Raw genomic sequence first — 25340 nt, 5'->3', positions numbered from 1 at the left:
CAGAAGGCACCAAGAAGGGGGATCCTTCAGTGAAAAAAGGCTTCATGAGGATCTTTTTGTTAGTGTATGACATTGTTAAAGAGGGTGCAGACAGTCGGGAAACGCGGGAAACTGAAAAGAGTCCATCTGCTTTATTTCCTCCGTCTCCCCAACCCCCACAGTCTGAAAATGCTAATCGCTCTGTTGAAACTTCTGTTCCTAAACCTTCTTCTGATTCTTTTCACAGTTGTGGCTGCTCCCAAAAATGCTGTACTCCTTCTAACCCCTTCCCTCAACCCCCACGGGACGAACCGCCACAAGATGGCGGCGGCCGCGTGGCGGGGTTCTTTGTCTCATCACAAGATGAACAAAGAAGCGCGGCGGGAACTCCTCCTTCCCAGGTACCCCGCCCCCGCAACACCAGTCCCTGACCCTCCTTCCCTTTGTCCTGACCCCTCCTCCTCCTCTCTTGCGGCAGATCAAACCCCTCCCATGTGCTATTGCAGGCCTCCACCCATAGCACCGCCTCTCCAGGTGGTTCCTTCAGCTCCACCCCTCGAGGTTCCATCACCCGATCCCACCCCACTCCACACGGCATCACCGACCTCAGCCACTCCCACACAAACCTCCACCCCCGAGCCTCCGGTTCCTGCCCCCCCTCCTCCTGTTTCCCAAGCTCCGGCCTCTGGTTCCCATGGCGAAGGGAAAGGCGGGGAAGCCGGTGACAGGAAACGGAAAGCAGAGCCATTCATGGATTTTGCTGATCGAGTGAGAGGCACGGTTGTGGCAAGCACATTTCTCTCTGTGCACCTCAATAGAAAATCCTGAGAGAGAGAGAAATGTGCTTGCCACACACGGTCGAGAAAAATGTGGAAGGGCAAGAAGCACGAGACATAATCACGTTTGAAATTGTCACCACAAATGCAAATGATGCCTGTCAGCGAGTCATCATGGCTCTTCCAGCGTCTCCTCCACCTACCCTGGATCGGCTCATCGAGGAGTGCACAAGAAAAGCCACACTGATGGCAGAGGACTTGGTGGAAAGTCCTCAGGAAAAAGTGGTTGCTCCGACATCAGCAACCCCAGGAACTCCAACATCGAGTTCTCCTCCTCCCAAACGCAGGTGTTATTACTGCAGTGAGGAAGGCCATTTCATCAGCCAGTGCCCCTTTCAGGGGACAGCGCCTCCTCATGGGGGGAGGGGGGGGGGGGAGAATTCTACAACCAACAAAAAAATAATCGGGGAGCGCAGACCTACCCTGCATGATGATACAAATGGGGTGGGTCAGGGGGGTGTTGGAGACCCCAGAGATGACGCAGTTGCGTCAAACAGGTAACGCCGCAAGGGAGGAGGAGAACCCTAATTCCTCTTTTTCCTTTATACTGGCAGAATTTTTGTAGTTAGTTTACCCTGTTGTATGATTTCATTTTTCTTTCAGATTAGCAGGATGTCAATTTCTACGTTCCTGCTCCTCGTCTGGCTCCAGAAAATGACCTTCTAACTGTCCACAGGGGACGCATGGATCGTCCCTCAGCCACGGAAAAATGTGTGGGTCACCCTTGCCCAAGCCTTGAAACAAGAACACCTGTGTTTAGCCACTGCCTCAGCAGAAAATCCAATGTCCACATGCCTGGTAGGGATTCCAAGCAAGGGGCAAGAATTTCCAAAGTCTTTGATCCATTTGCAAACTGAATTAAATGAAAACAATCCACCGAATATTTGGGCAGAGTTCTACAAGCACAAGGATGTTGTAGAACGTGTTAAAATACCTGTTCAGAATCCCCTGCTCCTGTGGCAAAAGTTTGTTCTAGACTTGCCCACTGCTGATGGGGAGCCCCAGGAATTAGAACTACTGGGCTCCACGAAAGCTGAATTTTGCGTTCAATTTAATTTTTCACCAGATAAAGAAATAAAACTATATGCACAGGTCAGACAATACAAGATGGAATTCAGAGCGGGCCAATGGTGCACAGCTGTTGCTGTTTTAGAGGTCCCTAGCACCACGGATTTCTATCCCCGCAAGCTGGAAAAGGGAATGTTTTTCACCTGTGGGGATAGAGCATATCCAGGAATCCCTTCTCGTCTGGTTGGAGGTCCATGCACTCTGGGGCGTCTTTCCCTTGCTTCCCCCAACATGACTCAAATTCCAATCGGGCAAACGAAAAGTGAAACAAAAATTACTAAACGGAGTGCAAGTCAATTTGATGAACATCGTGACGCTGAAATTTACCATTGGGCAAAATTGAAAAGGGTTGCCGTCTCTGTGTTCCTACCATGGGTAGCGGCAGCCAAAGCATTGAGTGAATTAGGCAATTTGGAATGCTGGGTGACGAAGCAGGCAAGTTTAACATCGGCAGCCTTGAGTGATCTCCTTGCAGACGAGGAAATTACCAGGAAAGCCACCCTGCAAAACAGGGCAGCTATCGATTTCCTGCTGTTGGCACATGGGCATGGATGCAAAGAATTTGAGGGATTGTGTTGCTTTAACTTGTCATCAAAAGGCCAAAGTGTTCAATCGTCCATCCAGGATTTGAGAAACCTTGTTGGCAGCGTGAAGCAGGAGAATGAGGACTGGTTCAAGGGCATGTTTAAGGGCTGGGATCTTTCTGCGTGGGTGTTGTCCCTTCTAAAGGACATTTGTTATTTTGTAGTTGCAATCTTTTTAGTTTTGCTATCATTTGGGATTCTCAAGCAAATAATTTTTAGCATTGCTTCCTCCAAGTTTGCAGCCTCCGCACCTGTTGTAGTTGCTGCTGCCACCACGGGAGGAGAATGGTGGGAAGATGGAAAACAAAACAACACTGCAGTTTGATAGCCGCAGTTTCTCCTTCCCCCAAAGCTCCGTTCATTTTATTAAACAAAAAAGAGGGAGATGTTGCAGTGTGCAGCTACGCAAACGGAGCAAAAAGGCTTTGTGAATTTGAGATGGGAGTTTCTGTTTCCTAAACCTAAAGCTGGAGTTTCTATTCTGTATTTTTACGTGTATTCATCCTTCCCCCTGGAGTTATTCCCATTGGATTTTACCTATAATGTATTCACACTGGGCATTGTTCTATTGGTTTCACCTTATCTCTTATTTTCCCCTATAAAACCTGTGTCTGGACCCCTGATCATTGTCACTTGTACGTGCGGCGATCGAGCAAATACAACCTACTTTGGACTGCACAACAAGTGTCCAATCTCTTGAGCCTCTTTATCCCGGTCTTGATCGCGCTCGCTAAACAGCTCTGTCCGTATCAAACAAACCCACAAAGGTGTTTGTTGCTTCTCTCCGGCTGCTCCCGGAAGCGCCTGGCCAGCGCCCCAGGAAAGTGCAACCGGGCGAAAGCAAGGAAGTCGGAGAGAGAAAAGAACAAAGCAACACTTGCCAGGAATTTAAATGCCACTATTATTCAGGTGACCCGACAATGTGATCTTTGCCTCCAGACTAACCACAAGAATACCCCCAGACCAAAACTTCATCAGACTGGGAGCGGCCATGGACCTGGACAGCAGTGGCAAATTGACTTTTCAGAACTCCCAAGGAAAGGGGGGTAATAAGTATTTATTAGTATTAACAAATACATTTTCTGGGTGGCCAGAAGCATTCCCCACCAGAACTGTCAAGGCTCGGGAGGTGACCAGGGTATTATTACAAGAAATATTACCACATTCCAACGTTCCAACCACAATATCCTCAGATAGAGGATCACATTTCATTTCCAGAATAGTGCAACAGATTAGTAGCCACCTGGGCATAGATTGGGAACTTCATACTCCATACCACCCTCAATCGAGTGGCCAAGTGGAAAAAATGTATCATTTGATTAAGCAGCAAATTGTAAGACTGGGGCAGGAAGTTAATCTACCCTGGCCCCAAGCTCTTCCACTGGCACTGTTGTGAATTTGAACTAAACCTAGAGCTAAAGAAAGGCTGAGTCCCTTTGAAATGCTTTATGGAAGGCCATATGGAATACAAAAGGGAATGCCCACCCACATTGGGGAGTGTATGAGACGGTCCGAAGTTTCCCTCATCTGCCTCACAATCGTTCCAAGGACAGAGACTAAGACCCTGAAGACCCTGACTGGAGTTCTGGCCTGGTTGAGGTGGATGCTTACCAAGTGATTGTTTGCAGGTGTGCTTGCTGTGCCGCCACGGTACACTGCTTCAAGCAGAGACTGGCAATTAGTGGCTTGCTCTGTACGCTTATACCTGCTTCACGATCCCCGCTCATCACAATAGCCCATCTCTTGGCCAGATACCACTCACTTTGGAGAATTTTGGTGATCCTCCATGGAAGATCCCTGATCTGCCTCACAGCCGCCATCAAGGCTTGAAGCCCCCCCCCCAAGGACTGAGACCCTTAAAATTCTAACACAGGGGCGCTGGCCTGACTGAAGCAGGATGTCTGCCAAGTGTTACCTGCAGATGTATTCGCTGGACCAAGACTGGTTTCCCATGGGAACCAGTCCTGAAACAATGGGTCCTGCTCACTGCTGGGACTGGTTTGTCCTGTTCAGAACTGGACTGTTTGTACTTGTTCTCAACAGACTTATTCTCCACTGTCCTGTACCTGCTCCCTAGACATACTATAAAAGACCCCTGAGTTAACCAAAGACTTTGAGATTCTCCCCGACATGTCAAGACAGATCTATTGGCTGGACCAAGAGGATTTTGTCTCTCTGTTGGTAGCTATTCACCCCCCTCTTTCTCTCTCTCTCTATCCTTTATCTCCTTTCTAATCCTTCTATCGCATTTGCTGTGGGCACTCAATAAAGGGTGCATTTGTTTTGATTAATACTGAAAATCCCTTCTGTGTTGTTTTTGCACTCTGAGATCGGTAAAACGAACCATCACGACCCCTGCTTGCACTAGTGGATCATGACATTTAAACTGGTATCACAGACAGGATTCTGACAGACAGAGGGGTTTGCAGGGTTGTGTGTAGTCTGTAACAGGGGAAGGATGTTTCACTCCAGCTGCACCTAGCCTGACACCCCGAAAGGGATGAGCGGTGTCTAGAAAGCAAAGGGGGGTGACTTGAATTTCCTGCAAACTGCACACTCCTAGGTGAAAAGCACCCCCATACTCAATTGAGGGCTCCGTCTTCAGAATTTCACAAAAGATCTCATAGTGCAAAAAGGAGAAAGTGTTTGTTGTGTGTATGAATTTTGACTTCTTGGTGTAGCGAAGAGACAACCAGAAATTTATACTGAAGGAGTACCTTCCGAGCAGCTTCGGTCTCTCCACCTGCACAGGGAAGCGAAGGGAGACACTGCAAAAGCTGTGTGGTTGTGTAACTTAAGTCTATACCACCCTGTCATGGTTTTGACCCCTTCACAAAATGACTGAAAACTCTAGTGCAAAAGTTAAAGCTGAATTTTATGCTCTACTAGCTAAACATAATGCCAAACCTTCTCCGGGAGGAGAAGAATGGGCACAAAGTAACTGGTTTAATTTGGAAAATGTTATTGATAGAGTATGTTCTTTACAACATGAAACAAAATTTAAACTGGGCAAAAATAAAACTATTCTCTGCTCAGTTTTGGGAGCTTGTCTTACAGCAGCTATAGAAAATCGCTTTAAGCGAAGAAGTGAGGAAAAAACAATAATAGAGTCCCTTCAAAACCTAGTTGAAATTTTGCAAAAACAATTAGATGAAGAAAGGAATGAGGTCCATCTGTTGCGAGCTGCCCTTAGAAAGGAACATATTAAAAATTCAAAGCATGCTGGCTCACCAAAAGAAACAGAGGAAAAGGAAACTCCTCACATTAGTCAAATTTACCCTCAAAAAGGATTAGCTCTGATTAAAAATTGTGGGGAACACTGCTGTCCTAGCTTGAGACCTCTAATTAAAACAGAATACGACTATATCAATGATGAGGATTTCGACCTGCATATAACCTCTAAAGAAATCCCATACACTGCTACTGAATTACCTAAATTAAAAAAGGAGTAAGGGCGTCTCCCTCACGAATTTGAGACAGAATACGAATTTCAAGTGTCTCTCACCGGGGGGGATCAAATTTATTTGTCAGAACAAGAAGCCAGTGGGTACTGGGACATGGGATGTTCTTAACAATGGGAGACAGATGTAGCCCATGGTCCCTAACTCAGCGCGCAGCTTATTGGGAAGGGGGCTTAACCCCTTGGAAAGGGGAGACCCTTTAGCCATAGTTGGTATCCCCGACCAACTCCTGGAAAACATTCTCAAAGCTGCCTGCTTGCAAATGATACCTATACAGCCAGAAGATATGGACCATTTTGTCTTCACATGGGAAGGACAGCAATACACTTTCTCTAGGCTTCCCCAAGGTTACAAACACACCCCCACTTTGGCCCACCAGGCTTTAGCCCAAGAATTAGAAAAGATACCCAAACCTGACAATGTAGCTATTTATCAATACATTGATGATATCCTTGTGGGAGGAGATGAAATAGAAGTAGTGGGAGATACCGCACAAAAAATAATCTCCCATTTAGAAAGTCTTGATTTGCAAATTCCCTCAGAGAAAATTCAAAAACCTGCACATGAAGTGAAGTTTTTGGGAATTTAGTGGAAAGGAGGTATGACATGTATTCCATCTGATACCCTAACTGCGGAGGATCAGAAACGGAACATCATGCCATGATCAATATGATCAAATGAAGCCAATTTATTGCAAGAAATAAGCTATATTTATAGTGTGTTCTATTGTTCACACACCTCAAGCTAATACATGATTGGTTAGGCCTAATTGTTCACGTCCCTCAAGCTAATACATGATTGGTTAACTCCTTCTGTGCAAGCATTTTAAGCTTTTGGTTAATTTAGTTATTTTTTCTTCTCCATGCATCTCACTGTGGTTTTCTTGTCTGCCTTTACATCCTAAACTGTCTGGAGTTGAGCATGTTCTTCTTTTTTGTCCTTCAAGGGCATTGTGATCTTCTACTCAGTCTCTATGAAGGCTGGATTGTGCATATGTTGCATATGTCCATTGTCCTGCAAAAAATTCTCAACAATTCCCCCTTCTTGTTTTTGCACAAGCCAGACTGAATTAATGGCACGTTCAGATATTCTCTGCACACACTGTAATAAGCAAGGTACAATAAGCAAAATCACTAAAATAATGCAAAATACCATAATGCCAAAGCGAACTAAGTCCTTAAGCCAACCAGTAATGCCCCAAGATTTTAATCACTCATCGAAAGGATTATCAACAACTGTAAGTTTCTTCATGTTTTCTTTAAGTTGCAAAAGTTTCTTGTGAATTGATTCAGAGTGATCAAAAAGGTTCATGCAACACATCCCTTCAAAATCTTCACACCCGTGCCCTTGTACTAGCAATAAAAAATCTATGGCAGCCCTATTTTGTAACACAGCATTGGCGTATGCTATCAGCATCAGTGGTGAGTTCATCTAGCACTGTGGACGTGATGTTAATTTGTTTCCCTGCCCAACATGCCAGTCACCTCAATTGTGTGAGGGCCTGTATTTCAATAACAGACAAATCCTGGCTAAAATTCCAATGTTGTAAAAATACCCCTCTAAAGGGTGCTGGGGGAGATTGTCTTCTATGACTAGGCCCTAAAAATATTGCTGGTGCACACTCAACATTAAGCGTATTAAGTATACTAAAACATCTATTGCAAGCTAAAATTAGTAGACCTAAATTTTTGCTTTTTCCTGTGAGCTATAAAAAGATTATTTTCCTGACAGACTTGTTGCCACCACTTCAGTTTGTATTTAACACACTGGACCTTGATCCATGGTTTGCAAAAATAGCTGTGAACGGGACAAGCTTGTTCAATTTGGTTTAAGACCTGTATTGGAAGTGGTGGTAAGCTGCCGTTACTGGTTACTGTTACCCCACGTCCAGGTAGTTGGCCCGCATCTGCTAATAGCTGTGGAAAAAAGTTCAGTTGTTGTTCAGCCGTCAGATGCTGGAGTATTGGGTTCAGCTGCATCTGAAGTCGGTGTTGTTGCCGACGTTCTGCTTCTGGACAGAGCATTAGCTGGCAGGTGTGACTTTAGATAAGGTTTCACCCACTAAGCCAGAATCCAGCAAATTCCTTTATCTGTAAGTAAGCACATGTAACACCTTCCCATTAATTTCACTGTGGCTGGCCCGTCCCAGATCCCCATTTCCAGGCTTTCGAACATGACTTGAATACCATCAGGCAATTCTTCACCTGGCCTATGTATGAGGGCATGGTGCACAAGAATAGGTGGTTTGCCCCTATCTCCTGTTGTTATGAGGTAATTAAATACAAAGATAGCCTTCGCTATCCTTTATTCCAGGGATAACCCTATCATTCCTCCTTTTTGTTTTTGCAGCATGCCCTTGAATGTCTGATGGGCTCGCTCAATAACTGCCTGACCTGTAGGGTTGTGTGGAATACCGGTATCATGTTGAATACCCCACAAATTGCAGAAACGCTTGAATCGTAAAGAACAGTAAGCCAGGCCATTATCAGTCAATGGCTAAAGGGACTCCCAGTATTGCAAAGTGTCCTGCTTTCAGGCAAATTTGGGAGAAAACCTCTAGAAGGAGCCCCCAGAAAGCAAACCCCCATGGCCCCTCCCCCCACCTGGTTCGGGAAGAATTTCCTCAGAGAGTAGTGGAAAAAAACCTGTTTATTTAACAGGCAAAGCACTCCCCAGCTCAAAAAAAAATGAACAACACCAGATGCCAAAAACTCTTTCACCGCTCTGAAAAGAGATGACAAATTCAGAAAGTCTCTCCTGGGAGTATTCACCCAGTTATTGGTCTCCGGCGCTGGGGATGGCTGCTGCAGGTCACAAAATGCAGGCTCTCGGTGTTTCTTGGTGTTTCCCAGGTCCCAGTTCGGAGCAGGTTTGAATGGTATTCAGGAAAGGGAAAGAAAACAGTCCAGGGAAAAAAATTGGACTGCCTAGTTAAACAAACTAATAAGCAAAAGCAAGGGCAAAAGCAAAAAGCAGGAGCGAGAGCAAAGTGAAGCAAGCAAGCAAGCCAGCAAGCCCAAGCCCCTCTCCTAGACACAGACCATGGGGGGAAGTGAGCCGGCTGACAACAAGACAAAACAAACCTTCACTTTTCGGAGCCAGTCCTGAAGGCACAGAACATAACATCAAGCATAAACAGAACACACGATTGGGGATACAAGCACCATAACATCACCCTAGGACATTCCACCCCTTATCTCCATATCATCCACATACTACCAAGCATCATGTAAAAACTTCATCAAGTAAAAACTTCCATCTTCCACTTACTCAGACACATTTCCTTCCACCTCACTTGCTCAAACCTTCGACACTTACACATTTCCTTCTGTCTCATGTCTGTGTGGTTTAATGTACAGACAATGGCAGTAACATCCAACAAACAGTGATATTTGCATATGAGTCTCACCCCACAATCAGATCTCCCTGAGGTACACATCGTGTTCTTCCATCTCTCTGCATTATCCACCATGTACAACCTGGTCCCTGAGCAAAGACAATCCCACGAATGGGTTTGTCTGTACTCGAGGCAGAATTGGTCCACACTGTCTTCCCTAACAAACCTCTGACATGTTCCACTGGGACTTTATCTCCGTCTACTATATTCAGGGACTCAGACTGGGCAGGACCTGCTCGATTGGTGGAACCTCGGGTGTTAACTAACCAGGTGGCCTTTGCTAAATGCTGCTCCCAGTTTTTGAAAGATCCCCCACCCAATGCTTTCAAGGTGATTTTTAACAGTCCATTGTACCTCTCCACTTTGCCTGCAGCTGGTGCATGGTAGGGAATATGGTACACCCAATCAATGCCATGTTCCCTAGCCCAGGAGTTGATAAGGCTATTCTTGAAATGAGTCCCATTGTCTGACTCAATCCTCTCAGGGGTACCATGCCTCCAAATGACCTGCTTTTCAAGGCCCAGGATGGTGTTATGGACTGTAGCATGAGACACAGGGTAGGTTTCCAACCATCCCGTGGTGGCTTCTACCATTGTGAGCACGTAACGCTTGCCTTCGCCTGTCTGAGGCAGTGTGATGTAGTCAATCTGCCAGGCCTCCCCATACCTGTACTTGGACCACCACCCACTATACCATAGGGGCTTCACTCGCTTGGCCTGCTTGATGGCAGCACACGTCTCACAGTCATGAATAACCTGAGAAATATTGTCCATGGCTAAATCCACCCCTCAATCTTGTGCCCACTTATAGGTGGCATCTCTACCCTGATGGCCTGAGGCAGCATGGGCCCATCGAGCTAGGAATAACTCTCCCTTGTGTTCCCAATCCAAGTCTATCTTTGACACCCCTATCTTTGCAGCCTGATCTACCTGCCGATTGTTTTGCTGCTCTTCATTAGCTCTACTCTTTGGGACATGGGCATCTACATGGCAAACCTTGACAGGTAGTTTCTCTACCTGGGTAGCGATGTCTTTCCACTCTTCAGCAGCCCAGATTGGTTTTCCTCTACGCTACCAGTTAGCCTCTTTCCATCTCTCCAGCCATCCCCACAGAGCATTGGCTACCATCCATGTATCAGTGTAGAGGTAGAGCTTTGGCCACTTCTCCCTTTCTGCAATGTCTAGGGCCAGTTGAATGGCTTTGAGTTCAGCAAGTTGACTTGATCCACCTTCTCCTTCAGTGGCCTCTGCGACCCATTGTGTGGGGCTCCATACAGCTGCTTTCTGCTTCGGATTCATCCCTACGATGTGACAGGAACCATCAGTGAAAAGAGTGTAACGTGTTTCCTCTGCTGGCAGTTGGTTGTATGGTGGAGCTTCTTCAGCCCGTGTCACTGGTTCTTGTTCTTCATCTGTGACACCAAAGCTTTCACCTTTGGGCCAATTTGTAATTACTTCCAAAATCCCAGGGTGATTCAGTTTACCAATACGGGTGCGCTGCGTGATGAGAGCAATCCGCTTGCTCCATGTAGCATTGGTGGCATGGTGAGTGGAGGGAACCTTTCTTCTGAACATCCACCCCAGCACCGGTAGTCGGGGTGCCAGGAGGAGTTGTGCTTCTGTGCCAATCACCTCTGAGGCGGCTTGGACTCCTTCATAGGCAGCCAAGATTTCCTTCTCTGTTGGGGTGTAGTTAGCTTCAGACCCTCTGTAGCTCCAACTCCAAAATCCTAGCGGTCAGCCTCGAGTCTCATCAGGCACCTTCTGCCAAAGGCTCCAGGACAGACCATGGTTCCCAGCTGCAGAGTAGAGCACATTCTTTACATCTGGTCCCATCCTGACTGGGCCAAGGGCTACTGCATGAGCGATTTCCTGCTTAATCTGGGCGAAAGCTTATTGCTGCTCAGGGCCCCAGTGGAAATCGTTCTTCTTGCGGGTGACCAGGTAAAGAGGGCTCACGATCTGACTGTACTCAGGAATCTGCATTCTCCAAAAGCCTATGGCGCCTAAGAAAGCTTGTGTTTCCTTCTTGTTGGTTGGTGGGGACATAGCTGTGACCTTGTTGATGACATCCTTAGGAATCTGATGCCGTCCATCTTGCCACTTCACTCCTAGGAACTGGATCTCTCGAGCAGGTCCCTTAACTTTACTCTTTTTGATGGTGAAACCAGCTTCCAGGAGGATTCGGATGATTTTCTCTCCTTTCTCAAACACTTCTGCTGCTGTGTTCCCATAACGTCACCCTAGGACACAAAACAATTGTACAAATGCTTCTCAACATGTCGTGCTGTCTCACCCGTTAAAGGGGTAGCCCAAACAACACAAGAGCAAGTATCAATGCAAACATGCACGAGCTTCTTCTGGCCAAGTTCTGCTACATGTGTTACATCCATTTGCCATAATTGCAAAGGTTGGGTACCTCTTGGGTTAACACCAGTGCGTAAGCCAATGCCATCCCTTTGACAATCTGGGCAAGATCATACAATGCCAGTGGCATCAGTAAGGGGGATACCAAATTGTTTAACCAACATCTTTGCAGATTGATGTAAAAAGGCATGAGAATTTTTTGCTTGTTGAAATTTATCGGATGTTGGCTTTGGCCAGACAGCGGCTACCAACCAGTCAGCTTGAGCGTTACCTTCAGACCAGGGAGATTTTGATGATTGCGTACATGAGTAATAAAGTATTCCTGCTTGTCTGCCTGGGATGAGGTACCTAGCAGCTGTATTAACGGTTCAAGTTCTTCGTTGGTTATTCCACAAATAGTTCTAATCCACTGTATATCTCCTACTAATTTTTGAACATCATTCACAGTTTTTATCTCTGTAGTAATGGTAATCTTTTGAGGTTTCACTACAGCTTGATCAATGTGCCACCCGAGATATTTCCATGGAGCTGAGCGCTGTACCTTTTTAGGGGCAATTTTCAACCCTCTCTGTTCTAAAATAGTTGTCATGCTTGCTAATACATTTTCAGAGTCCAGTTGCTGTCCTGCCACCAAGATATCATCCATGTAATGATATATGATACAGTTAGGAAATTGCTTCCAGACTGGGTCTAATGCCCAAGCTACGTAAATCTGGCACATAGCAGGTGAGTTACGTATCCCTTGTAGCAAGACTGCCCGTTCATATCTCTGGTAGGGTTCTGCCTTGTTGATGGAGGGGACTGAGAAGGCAAAACAACTGGTATCCTCAGGGTGCAGAGGAATAGTGAAAAAACAGTCTTTGAGGTCAATAATCAATAAATCCCAGGACTCAGGTAACAGGGGATGCGAGTCCAGGTTGTAATGCTCCCATACTCTGCATTACTGCATTGACTGCCCTAAGATCATGCAACAACCTCCATTCCCCACTCTTTTTTGGAATTGTAAAAATAGGCATGTTCCATGGACTAGTTGATGGTTTTATGTGACCAGCCTCAAGTTGTTCTTTAACCAGTTTTTGAACCTTGAGCAGCTTTTCCTTTGGCAGCGGCCGCTGATCAATCCATATGGTGTATCAGTGGTCCAGCTAATTTTGAGGATTGGCTGCCCCCAAGTGGCCGTTGATAAAAAGGCTGTGTAACAATTGTGGCCTTTAGTTGACTTAAGAAATCCCTGCCAATTAAACCTAACAAATTACCAGGACTCTGCATGACATAGGGTCTTGTTACGTTCACTCCATCTGGGAAAGTAAAGGTAATTATTTCTCTACTTAGCCGAGTTGCTTGGGTTCCACCAATCCCTGCAATTCCCAAAACAGGATTGACTGCTGGCCAATTCCTGGGCCATATAGTGCTTGAAATGATTGTTACATCTGCTCCGGTATCGATTGTGAGCCTCTTAATAATAGAATTACGATTGGGATGAGTCAGGGTTACCTGTTTATCTGGTTTACCTCTCGTGATGTCCATGGCCCAATACACTTCTGGGTTACCTGTGGAACCAAAACTGCCTGTTCCCCGGTCCTTTAATCATGTACAGGGGACACAAGACTTAAAAGGAACAAGTTGAGCAACTTGTGATCCTTTAGGGATAGATACAGGAGGGAAAAATGTCCTAACCATAATTTTGATAACCCCTTTGAAACAGAGTGAAAATTTAACAGGGTAGAAATCTATTTAGATTTAGGTGAAATGTGCTGCCTTAAGCTTGTTAGCATAAGTAAAATATGCTGTTTAGTCTAGTAACTCTGCAGCACTAGTAAAACTGCCCTAGCTGAGAAAAAAGAATGTGAATTTCTAAACTGAAGGGATAAGAGCGGCTTCTCGAACCTTAAAACAGACAGGGCAGGGTGACTCAGAAGTTCTTTCTGTACTTTCTAATAAAAAACTGGCTACAAGTGTAGCTAGCTGTAAGTGTAACACGAAATTAGTAGAATGAATATACATGAACTTATTGCAAAACACTATGCATATGTAAACTTGTAAAAAGAAGGATAAAAAGGGATCGGGAGTTCTCAAGGGCACACATGTACTTTAAAAGAGAACGATCCCCACATGCATCTAGCGCTGTAATAAACATACTGTCTTTACAAATCTTTATAAGAATTGTAGGGTTTTGATTTTTCGTCTGCGTTTCATTATGGCGAGCCAGCCAGGAGATTTTCTGTCTTCGCAGGGGCAAAGGGGAGAACGGACCTCCTTAGCGCGCCTCGGGGAATTTCCTTGGAGGGGGCTCTGCTCTGCCTTGGCTTGCTACCTGCAGGGACAAACAATGACCTGCTGGTGTGGGAATAAATGGTATGTATCGAAGGGCCCTGGGGGGGCAGAGAGACAGGACTGCTGATAAGTCACTCAGAGACGTCTGAGTGAACAGCCTCGTTCCTGTGCCTGCAGGCAGCCCGGCTGATAAAGTAGCTGGAGACGGGTTCATTGGCCGATAGAGTGGCTGGAGACAGGTTTATTGGCCGATAGAGAGGCTGGAGATGGGTTCATTGTTCGATAGAGCGACCACGAGCGGCTCTAGTAGTGAGTCAAATGACCCCGAAGTTTGTATGCTTGTGGTGTCCAGACATTGTGTGGTTAATATGTTTGTAATCATGTGAGTGTGTAGTGTATAAAGAGAGTAAACGAGCGAATGAGTGAGTGTACCTACAGCGCGGGGGGAGAAGTGGCCGAGTAAGGACCGAGGCGCCAGCTGGGACAAGCTGTGAGAGCGGGGAGTGCCCCGAGGAGAAGTAGAACAAGTAGAGAAACGTTGGTGAGGATATTTATTGTGTTTAAAAGTAGTGATTTGTGTAGACTGTGCACATTTTAACTGTGGCCAAATGAACTTAGGGGAGTTCCTCTGCCCCAGTAGTTCAGACTTAATTCCTAGAATTTTACTGTGTGCTGTTATTCTAATTGTGTCTAGAGTGTGTGAGGACCAGAGGAAGCTGATGTGAGGAGTTGTTGAAGTGTTGTATACTGTGTTGTATTGAGAAAAGTGGGAACTGTAAGGGATACCACCTTTCCCAATGAGTTTGTGTGGTTCTTCCCCTGTATTGTGGTAATTTGATTCTCGAGATTGTAGAGTTGTGTTTGTAGAGATTTTAAGATTTTGTTTGCAACAAGTGTAGCATTTTATGCAGAAAAGCTACAGTATGGTGATTTATGTTTAACTGTGGTAAAAAAAAAAATTAAAAATTCCAGGAATTCCTCTCCCACAGCAACTTAAGCCCTGACTCTCGTAAATTTGAGATAAAGGAGAGCGTCTGTGTTTATGGGCATATCAGAGATTTTGCTGTAACAGGCACAGCCTTTTGCAAGGCAGCAAAGTGAGTATCAGTAGAAACAATGCTTTAATTAGATTGTGCAGGAAAAGAACTGGAAAAGACTGAATTTTTGTAAAACAGAGTTTAGACAGAGGAGACTAATGAGTTTATATAAAAGGGCTTTATCAGACTTCAGCTAGTAATATAGGAAGTCTAGGCTAAAAACAACCTACCGTAGAAGTTAAGTGATAAACGCCAAAGTAATAAACGGAATAGCCTGCAGGCAATTCCCAGAAGTTTTTGGTGCATTGAGAGGCTGGCACCTTGCGTGAGTACTATTGCAATGCAGAGTTTGTGAGAGGTGCTAGTATTACTGTTCTATGCCCAAGTGTAAATTAAAGGTTCCTGATCAAGCCGATTCAGAACCTGAGATCTTAAAGCTTATGTGTGGAGGAACACATCTGATACTGGACACCTGGAGGTCTGTGTGCGAGAAAAACTCAGAAAAGACTGTGAAGCTTAGGTAGAAAAAAAATAGTATAAAGAAAAGGAGATAATGGGAACTAACCAGAGCAAAGAGGTTCCCGAACTAACCCCTCTGGCGGGGGGGCTCACTGGGAGAAAGCCGCCAGTAGGGGTGGCTGGGAAAATAAAAAGATTTATAATACCTTATTGCAATTAATGCTGTTTTAAGACGAGAAAGCAAATGAGGTGAAGTCTTGTATGCTGATATGTTTTTTCACCTTAAAGAATCACCCAGAATGGCAGAGTAACTGTGGGTTCAGAGTTCCCTCTGACCCACTGGTGTTAGCTCTTGAAAAAGAAAACAGAGCAAAGAGAAGGCAAATCAAATGTGTTGTTCAGCATGCAGTATAAGGCAGCGATGTATAAAATCAGACAAAGTTTACCATGCTAAAACACAAAAACAAAATACATGATTTGTTAAAGGCTCTTCCTAAGGTAAGAGAAGATGAAGAAAACTTACCCAAAAGGGAAGAGGACTCAGGCTCCAAAAGTATACTCACTCTAACCAATTCCCCTACTGGCAGTCCAGTTTCATCCAGAACTAGGAAGTAACAGACCCCTCTGCGAGAGGCAGTAGGACGAAAAGAAAGGAAATGGGTAGAATTTTAGTTGATACAGGGGCCATATATTCAGTTTTAAATAAAGCTTTAGTACCTATAGAGAATAATTATGTTGTAGTGTAGGGAACAACTAGCCAGTCTGAGAAGACATACTTTTGCAAACCTTTAAAGTAACAATGGGGTATTTACAAGTTTTTATATATGCCTAACTTGCTAAACATTCTAAAATAGGGAAGTTACTCTGAAAGCAAATGATCAAAGGTACATAGAGGTGTTAAGTTTAACATTAACAGCCATTAAAAATAAGGAAGAAATTAGTGAAGAGATATTAAGACAAGTATTTTCAGGGGTATGGGCCTCTAATGTACCAGGGAGGGCGAAGAATGCCCCCCCATAGTAATCAAGCTTAAAGAAGGGACACAACCAGTGAAAATTAAGCAGTACCCCCTGAAAAAGAAGATAGGGAAGAAATCAGCCCAGTAATTGATAGTACAAGATTAAGGGCTGTCAATAAGATAACAAAATATTTATATCCTGTAGTAGCAAATCCTTATACCTTACTAACTTATTTACTGTTTTGGATCTGAAAGATGCTTTCTTTTGCCTCCCTATCCACGAAGCCAGCCAGAAAATTTTTGCATTTGAATAGAAAATTTGTGAGCCATTCAGGAACAGGAGGTGGAGCTTCCTGTGTTCCTGAGTGACTCATTATAAGAGACCACTGGGGAGCGCAGTGACCCGGAGCGCGGCGAACAGGAGCAGGCAAACAGGGTCACAGCACAGGGTCACAGCAGTTTTCGCAGCAGTTCGTGCAGGCAGGGCAAGCAAGCAGGGCTGGAGGTTCTTGCTAGTTTGGTGTAGTGTTTATATTGGTTGATTAATCTTGGGCTTTCTCCTAAACAATGGTTTTAACACGGTCAAAATCTGTGGTTGGTACAGGTGTATGTGACCAAGTAGAGCCCTCCAAAAAGGATGTGTCTGTACAGACCCATTCCTGCCCGGAGTGTTTGAGCTTATCAGTGGCTTCAGGGGATGTTGTGGAGAAGGCCTGCCTACGGTGTGAACAAGTGAATGACCTCCTTTCACTAGTGGCTGAGCTTAGGGAGGAAGTTGAAAGATTAAGGAGTATCAGGGATAGTGAAGGGGAAATAGACTGGTGGAGTTCAGCCCTTGCATCCTTAAAGGAGGCCCACCAGGAGTCAGAGGACTCATATGCCTCTCACTCTCAGGCAATAGAGGGGCACCTGGTAGATGAAAGGGAATGGGAATGGGTCCCTGCTCGGGGTGGTAATAACAATAATCCCTCCTGCCCTCCATCCCCTAGCCAGGTGCCACTTCAGAATAGGTATGAGGCCCTGGATCTAGAGAGCCAAACAGATAATTTAGAAGAAAATTATCTGCCCAGTGAGACTTCCAATTATGACTCCTCTAAAAAACGGATTATCACCTCTAACATCAAGAAAAAAAGAAGGGTGATCCTAGTGGGTGATTCCCTTCTGAGGGGGACAGAAGGCCCCGTATGTCGACCTGACCCATCCCACAGGGAGGTCTGCTGCCTCCCTGGAGCCCAGGTACGAAACATTACTGAGAGACTTCCTAGGCTGATTCGGTCCTCTGATTATTACCCACTGCTGATACTCCAGGCTGGCAGAGATCAGATCGAAAAAAGGAATGTCAAGGCGATTAAAAGGGAGTTTAGGGCACTGGGTCAAGTGGTTGATAGGACAGGTGTACAGGTAGTGTTCTGCTCAGTTCCTTTGGTGGCAGAGAAAAATGATGAAAGGAATAGGAGAACCCACATCTTTAACAAATGGCTCAAGGGTTGGTGTTATCGGCAAAATTTTGGATTCTTTGATCATGGAGCAACCTTTATGGCACCTGCTCTACAGGAATCAGATGGGATACATCTCTCTGTTAAGGGCAGGAGGTTTGTAGCTCATGAACTGACAGACCTTATTGAGAGGGCTTTAAATTAGGTTTGAAGGGGGAAGGGTGTTGCTTTGTTCTTTTCTCTCTCCGACTTCCTTGCTTTCGCCCGGTTACACTTTCCTGGGGCGCTGGCCAGGCGCTTCCGGGAGCAGCCGGAGAGAAGCAACAAACACCTTTGTGGGTTTGTTTGATACGGACAGAGCTGTTTAGCGAGCGCGATCAAGACCGGGATAAAGAGGCTCAAGAGATTGGACACTTGTTGTGCAGTCCAAAGTAGGTTGTATTTGCTCGATCGCCGCACGTACAAGTGACAATGATCAGGGGTCCAGACACAGGTTTTATAGGGGAAAATAAGAGATAAGGTGAAACCAATAGAACAATGCCAGTGTGAATACATTATAGGTAAAATCCAATGGGAATAACTCCAGGGGGAAGGATGAATACACGTAAAAATACAGAATAGAAACTCCAGCTTTAGGTTTAGGAAACAGAAACTCCCATCTCAAATTCACAAAGCCTTTTTGCTCCGTTTGCGTAGCTGCACACTGCAACATCTCCCTCTTTTTTGTTTAATAAAATGAACGGAGCTTTGGGGGAAGGAGAAACTGCGGCTATCAAACTGCAGTGTTGTTTTGTTTTCCATCTTCCCACCATTCTCCTCCCGTGGTGGCAGCAGCAACTACAACAGGTGCGGAGGCTGCAAACTTGGAGGAAGCAATGCTAAAAATTATTTGCTTGAGAATCCCAAATGATAGCAAAACTAAAAAGATTGCAACTACAAAATAACAAATGTCCTTTAGAAGGGACAACACCCACGCAGAAAGATCCCAGCCCTTAAACATGCCCTTGAACCAGTCCTCATTCTCCTGCTTCATGCTGCCAACAAGGTTTCTCAAATCCTGGATGGACGATTGAACACTTTGGCCTTTTGATGACAAGTTAAAGCAACACAATCCCTCAAATTCTTTGCATCCATGCCCATGTGCCAACAGCAGGAAATCGATAGCTGCCCTGTTTTGCAGGGTGGCTTTCCTGGTAATTTCCTCGTCTGCAAGGAGATCACTCAAGGCTGCCGATGTTAAACTTGCCTGCTTCGTCACCCAGCATTCCAAATTGCCTAATTCACTCAATGCTTTGGCTGCCGCTACCCATGGTAGGAACACAGAGACGGCAACCCTTTTCGATTTTGCCCAATGGTAAATTTCAGCGTCACGATGTTCATCAAATTGACTTGCACTCCGTTTAGTAATTTTTGTTTCACTTTTCGTTTGCCCGATTGGAATTTGAGTCATGTTGGGGGAAGCAAGGGAAAGACGCCCCAGAGTGCATGGACCTCCAACCAGACGAGAAGGGATTCCTGGATATGCTCTATCCCCACAGATGAAAAACATTCCCTTTTCCAGCTTGCGGGGATAGAAATCCGTGGTGCTAGGGACCTCTAAAACAGCAACAGCTGTGCACCATTGGCCCGCTCTGAATTCCATCTTGTATTGTCTGACCTGTGCATATAGTTTTATTTCTTTATCTGGTGAAAAATTAAATTGAACGCAAAATTCAGCTTTCGTGGAGCCCAGTAGTTCTAATTCCTGGGGCTCCCCATCAGCAGTGGGCAAGTCTAGAACAAACTTTTGCCACAGGAGCAGGGGATTCTGAACAGGTATTTTAACACGTTCTACAACATCCTTGTGCTTGTAGAACTCTGCCCAAATATTCGGTGGATTGTTTTCATTTAATTCAGTTTGCAAATGGATCAAAGACTTTGGAAATTCTTGCCCCTTGCTTGGAATCCCTACCAGGCATGTGGACATTGGATTTTCTGCTGAGGCAGTGGCTAAACACAGGTGTTCTTGTTTCAAGGCTTGGGCAAGGGTGACCCACACATTTTTCCGTGGCTGAGGGACGATCCATGCGTCCCCTGTGGACAGTTAGAAGGTCATTTTCTGGAGCCAGACGAGGAGCAGGAACGTAGAAATTGACATCCTGCTAATCTGAAAGAAAAATGAAATCATACAACAGGGTAAACTAACTACAAAAATTCTGCCAGTATAAAGGAAAAAGAGGAATTAGGGTTCTCCTCCTCCCTTGCGGCGTTACCTGTTTGACGCAACTGCGTCATCTCTGGGGTCTCCAACACCCCCCTGACCCACCCCATTTGTATCATCATGCAGGGTAGGTCTGCGCTCCCCGATTATTTTTTTGTTGGTTGTAGAATTCTCCCCCCCCCCCCCTCCCCCCATGAGGAGGCGCTGTCCCCTGAAAGGGGCACTGGCTGATGAAATGGCCTTCCTCACTGCAGTAATAACACCTGCGTTTGGGAGGAGGAGAACTCGATGTTGGAGTTCCTGGGGTTGCTGATGTCGGAGCAACCACTTTTTCCTGAGGACTTTCCACCAAGTCCTCTGCCATCAGTGTGGCTTTTCTTGTGCACTCCTCGATGAGCCGATCCAGGGTAGGTGGAGGAGACGCTGGAAGAGCCATGATGACTCGCTGACAGGCATCATTTGCATTTGTGGTGACAATTTCAAACCTGATTTCGTCTCGTGCTTCTTGCCCTTCCACATTTTTCTCGACCGTGCCTCTCACTCGATCAACAAAATCCATGAATGGCTCTGAAACAGATTGCTTGGGAGCAATATAAGGTGTTATAGGTTCTTTTGAGGGCATACTAAGAAATGCCCGTTCTGCTGCGTCTTTTGTGAGATCTAACACTGGTTTTGGAATCCCTGCTGCTTGTTTTTGGGCTTGATTCCAGTCCCCTTCACCCACAAGATGTTCGAGGGTGATCTCGTCATCCTCTATATCTTTTGCATAATCGGGACTCTGCAAAATTCCTGGAAGAAGGTCTCCTGCCAACCTTTTCCAAGTTCTTTCCCACATTCTGTATTCTGATGGAGGGAGCAAGCAACTGAACAAGCACTTTAAATCAGTGGGAACTAAGGTGTTAGAATTGAAAGTTGCTTTGAACATGCTCTTAAAGAATTCGCTTTTTTGCCCAAATTCACATTTTGTTTTGCAGAGCTCTGTTATGCTTTCATATGAAAGTGGTTCCCATCTGGCGTTTTGCCCTCTCGCGTTGTACAACACTGGCGCGAGAAACAAGGACTTTGAATCCTTGCCTGCTTTCTGTTTCCCGGCTTCGGCTTCCCCGCCTTTCCCTTCGCCATGGGAACCAGAGGCTGGAGCTTGGGAAACAGGAGGAGGGGGGGCAGGGTCCGGAGGCTCGGGGGTGGAGGTTTGTGTGGGAGTGGCTGAGGTCGGTGATGCCGTGTGGAGTGGGGTGGGATCGGGTGATGGAACCTCGAGGGGTGGAGCTGAAGGAACCACCTGGAGAGGCGGTGCTATGGGTGGAGGCCTGCAATAGCACATGGGAGGGGTTTTGTCTGCCGCAAGAGAGGAGGAGGAGGGGTCAGGACAAAGGGAAGGAGGGTCAGGGACTGGTGTGAGGGGGGGTACCTGGGAAGAAGGAGTTCCCGCTGCGCTTCTTTGTCCATCTTGTGATGAGACAAAGAGCCCCACCACGCGGCCGCTGCCATTTTGTGGCGGTTCGTCCCGTGGGGGGTGAGGGAAGGGGTTAGAAGGAGTACAGCATTTTTGGGAGCAGCCACAACTGTGAAAAGAATCAGAAGAAGGTTTAGGAACAGAAGTTTCAACAGAGCAATTCGCATTTTCAGACCGTGGGGGTCGGGGAGACGGGGGAAATAAAGCAGATGGACTCTTTTCAGTTTCCCGCGTTTCCCGACTGTCTGCACCCTCTTTAACAATGTCATACACTAACAAAAAGATCCTCATGAAGCCTTTTTTTCACTGAAGGATCCCCCTTCTTGGTGCCTTCTGTTAAAACTGTGCCAACCCCCTTCCAAAAAACTTTCTGCCTCACATCCTGAGCTGAGACGTTTGGAAACTTTAAAGTCAACCACTTTATGAACTTTTTCACAAAACTTTTAGAAAAACTTTCTCCTGACTCTGTCAGGGTTACTTTTACTTGGTAATAAATCTCTTTCTGCTGTTTGGACAACTTCCCACCCATGTTGCCCATCAGCAAGCCTCACCCGCCTGCTGCTGAAAAAACAAAGAAAAAAAACCTAAAAAGGTCTAAAACCCGACGGCGGCACCCCGCACGCTGCGTGCTTGCGTGCCTTTTCCCTCCACGGGAACGGGGGTACCTCCACCCAGATCCACTAACCGGGGCCCTCCCGCGTTAGTTTTGTATCTTACCGATCTATCGACCCTTAGAAAACAAGAAACAACAGTGGTTCCCGGTCTGAAGTCGTCTCCTGGGGTGTGCAGAAGCTGTGTCTTCACTCTGCTGGAAACCCGGATCCGCGCAGGAGCCAAAAGAGTTTCTCAGCGGCGATAGTGCTTGCCGGGGCTGAGCAAAGGGAGTGGAAGCCCACTTGGATTCGCCGTGGTCCAAGAGGCTTTTCCCGTAGGGCGGACTCTGGTGCTGATGGGCCGTGTCTCCCGCAGTGACGGCGGTGGAAATCAGCGTCTGGAAAAGCCCCAAACCTGAGCGCTATCTGTCGCACTATGGAAAACAGTCCTCGCATCAAAGCCACGCGTTCGGGCGCCACTTGTTGCTTTGCTCTTTTCTCTCTCCGACTTCCTTGCTTTCGCCTGGTTACGCTTTCCTGGGGCGCTGGCCAGGCGCTTCCGGGAGCAGCCGGAGAGAAGCAACAAACACCTTTGTGGGTTTGTTTGATACGGACAGAGCTGTTTAGCGAGCACGATCAAGACCGGGATAAAGAGACTCAAGAGATTGGACACTTGTTGTGCAGTCCAAAGTAGGTTGTATTTGCTCGATCGCCGCACGTACAAGTGACAATGATCAGGGGTCCAGATGCAGGTTTTATAGGGGAAAATAAGAGATAAGGTGAAACCAATAGAACAATGCCCAGTGTGAATACATTATAGGTAAAATCCAATGGGAATAACTCCAGGGGGAAGGATGAATACACGTAAAAATACAGAATAGAAACTCCAGCTTTAGGTTTAGGAAACAGAAACTCCCATCTCAAATTCACAAAGCCTTTTTGCTCCGTTTGCGTAGCTGCACACTGCAACAGGCAACGATTCTTTCAATCAAATAGGTTTTCAGGGCATCTATTCCCCAGTGTGTTTTCTGGTGCTCCTCCCTTACTAGTGACCACAACAAATGGGAAGGGATTACCAGCTTCCCTCCAATGGTAGCCCACCCTTCTTGGTTGTATGTCCCTTTTTGATCTTTGATTAATTTTCTGTCTTTCTTATTATATTCTGGCTTACCTTCAAGGGAAATTTGTCCATCTGGAATTAGAGCTCCTTCAATAGTTACCTCACCTTTTGCTGCTTCCTTTGCCTCTCTATCTGCCAGCTCATTTCCTTCCTCCAATTTTGCGCTCACTCTCTGGTGTACCTTAATATGCATAATTGCTATCTTTTCAGGCAGCTGAACTGCTTCCGGCAGACGGATTATCTCTCGCACATGTTTGATGTTCTTTCTTTGTGAGGTCAGCAGTCCCCTTTCTCTCCAGATGGCTCCATGTGCGTGCACAACTCCAAATGCATACCTTGAGTCTGTATAGATCTTTATTCTCTTTTCTTTTTGCCATTTCCACGGCACAGGGCAGTGCAACAATCTTGGCCTTCTGCGCAGAGGTGCCTGTTGGTAAGGGTCCAGATTCTATTACCTCTCTGCAGGTAGTGACTGCATATCCAGCATGTCGCTTTCCACTGGCAATGTAGCTACTCCTGTCAGTGAACCAGGTCTCTGCATCATCCAAAGGAGTGTCCTTTAAGTCTAGGCGGCTGGAGCAAGTAGCTTCAATAGTCTCCAGGCAATCATCGTGTACTGCTTCTCCTTGATTTCCACTGAGAAAAGAAGCTGGGTTGACAATATTAGTTACCACTATCTCTACATCATCTTGGTCTACCATGATGGCCTGGTATTTCAGGAACCTCTGTGGTGAAAGCCAGTGGCCGCCCTTTACTTCCAGTACTGCAGACACTGTGTGGGACAATAGTACAGTCATTTTCTGTCCCAGGGTAAACTTGCATGCTTCTTGAATATTCAGCATGACTGCTGCTACAGCTCTAAGGCAACCTGGCCATCCTTTGGCCGTTGCATCTAGTTGCTTGGAAAAGTAAGCAACTGCCCTCCGATATGGACCCAAGTCCTGAGTCAGTATCCCCAGGGCAATTCCTTGTTTTTCATGGGAAAATAGAAAGAATGGTTTGCTTACATCTGGAAGTCCCAAAGCTGGAGCTGACATGAGGGCACTCTTTAGCTGGTGAAAGGCCTGTGTGGCTTCCTTTGTCCACTGGAGATCTGTATTTCCATTGGCAATAAGGGCACAGGGGGGGTCTTGTAACCGTGCGTGGTGGTCACAGGGAAGATGTTCTCCAGCCAGCTCACTCCCTGAGACCAATGTGAAGTCACGAGAGTGGTCGCCCCTGGATCTCTTACTGAGTCCTCCCGGGTGGCGGTGCTTGCAGGGGACTCACAGGTCCCTGCAGCAGATGCTGTGGCACGGGTAACACAGCAGCAACCCAGTACGAGAAACCAAGGCGAAGGAATAAAGAGGGATCACTTGTTTGAGTTCCAAGGAAGTTTTATTTCCCCAGAGGTTTCAGGGACAAATGACAATAACTGAAGGCAAAAAGCTGCTTTTAAGAAGAGGCAGGAATAAGGGGAGGACACAACCTTTTACCAATAGGAAGGCATTAGGGGAGGAGTGCAGGGTAAGGGCTATCCAATAGAAGCCACCAAGGGGAAGGTGATTTATTAAAGAAATATGAATATTGATCTAGTACCGACATCCAACTGTGATGGACAAAAACTCTCTAACAGTTTAAAGTTAGAAAGTGCATGTTTATTGCGACGCCGGGCAGCGTGCGGGATAGCTCCCAAATACACACTGCACCTTTCATATGATTAGAGAGTCCTTTTATCCACAAAAGTATTGAATACCCAAAATACAAATACATATTCATAATTTTGGTACATCCCATTCCTCGCTTCGTATGCTAATAATTTCAAAAGCTATTAAGCATGCGTAGTTTTTTCCTTGAAATGGGTCGGTGGTCCCTTTCATGGGGAGGGGTCCCAAAATGAGGAAGTAAATGAAGTCTTCCTCATTCTGACCTTTCTACCTTTTCAATGCAAATAGGACAAATGAACCTTGGTAGAACTCCCATTCCCTGTCATCAGTTGGTTTCAGAACAGAGGAGGCCCACAATTGTCTTATGTTCCTAAAAGCTATTTGTCAGTTTCTATATTCTTCATTATAAACCCAGCTAACTAAACATTGTGTTGACAAGCAATCAATTATTAGTTAACTACTAACTCTTA

This window comes from Vidua chalybeata (assembly GCF_026979565.1).
Source record: "Vidua chalybeata isolate OUT-0048 chromosome W unlocalized genomic scaffold, bVidCha1 merged haplotype SUPER_W_unloc_12, whole genome shotgun sequence".
In the NCBI taxonomy this organism is placed as follows: domain Eukaryota; kingdom Metazoa; phylum Chordata; class Aves; order Passeriformes; family Viduidae; genus Vidua; species Vidua chalybeata.
The sequence above is the reverse complement of the archived record's forward strand: the minus strand, read 5'-3'. Positions refer to the sequence as shown.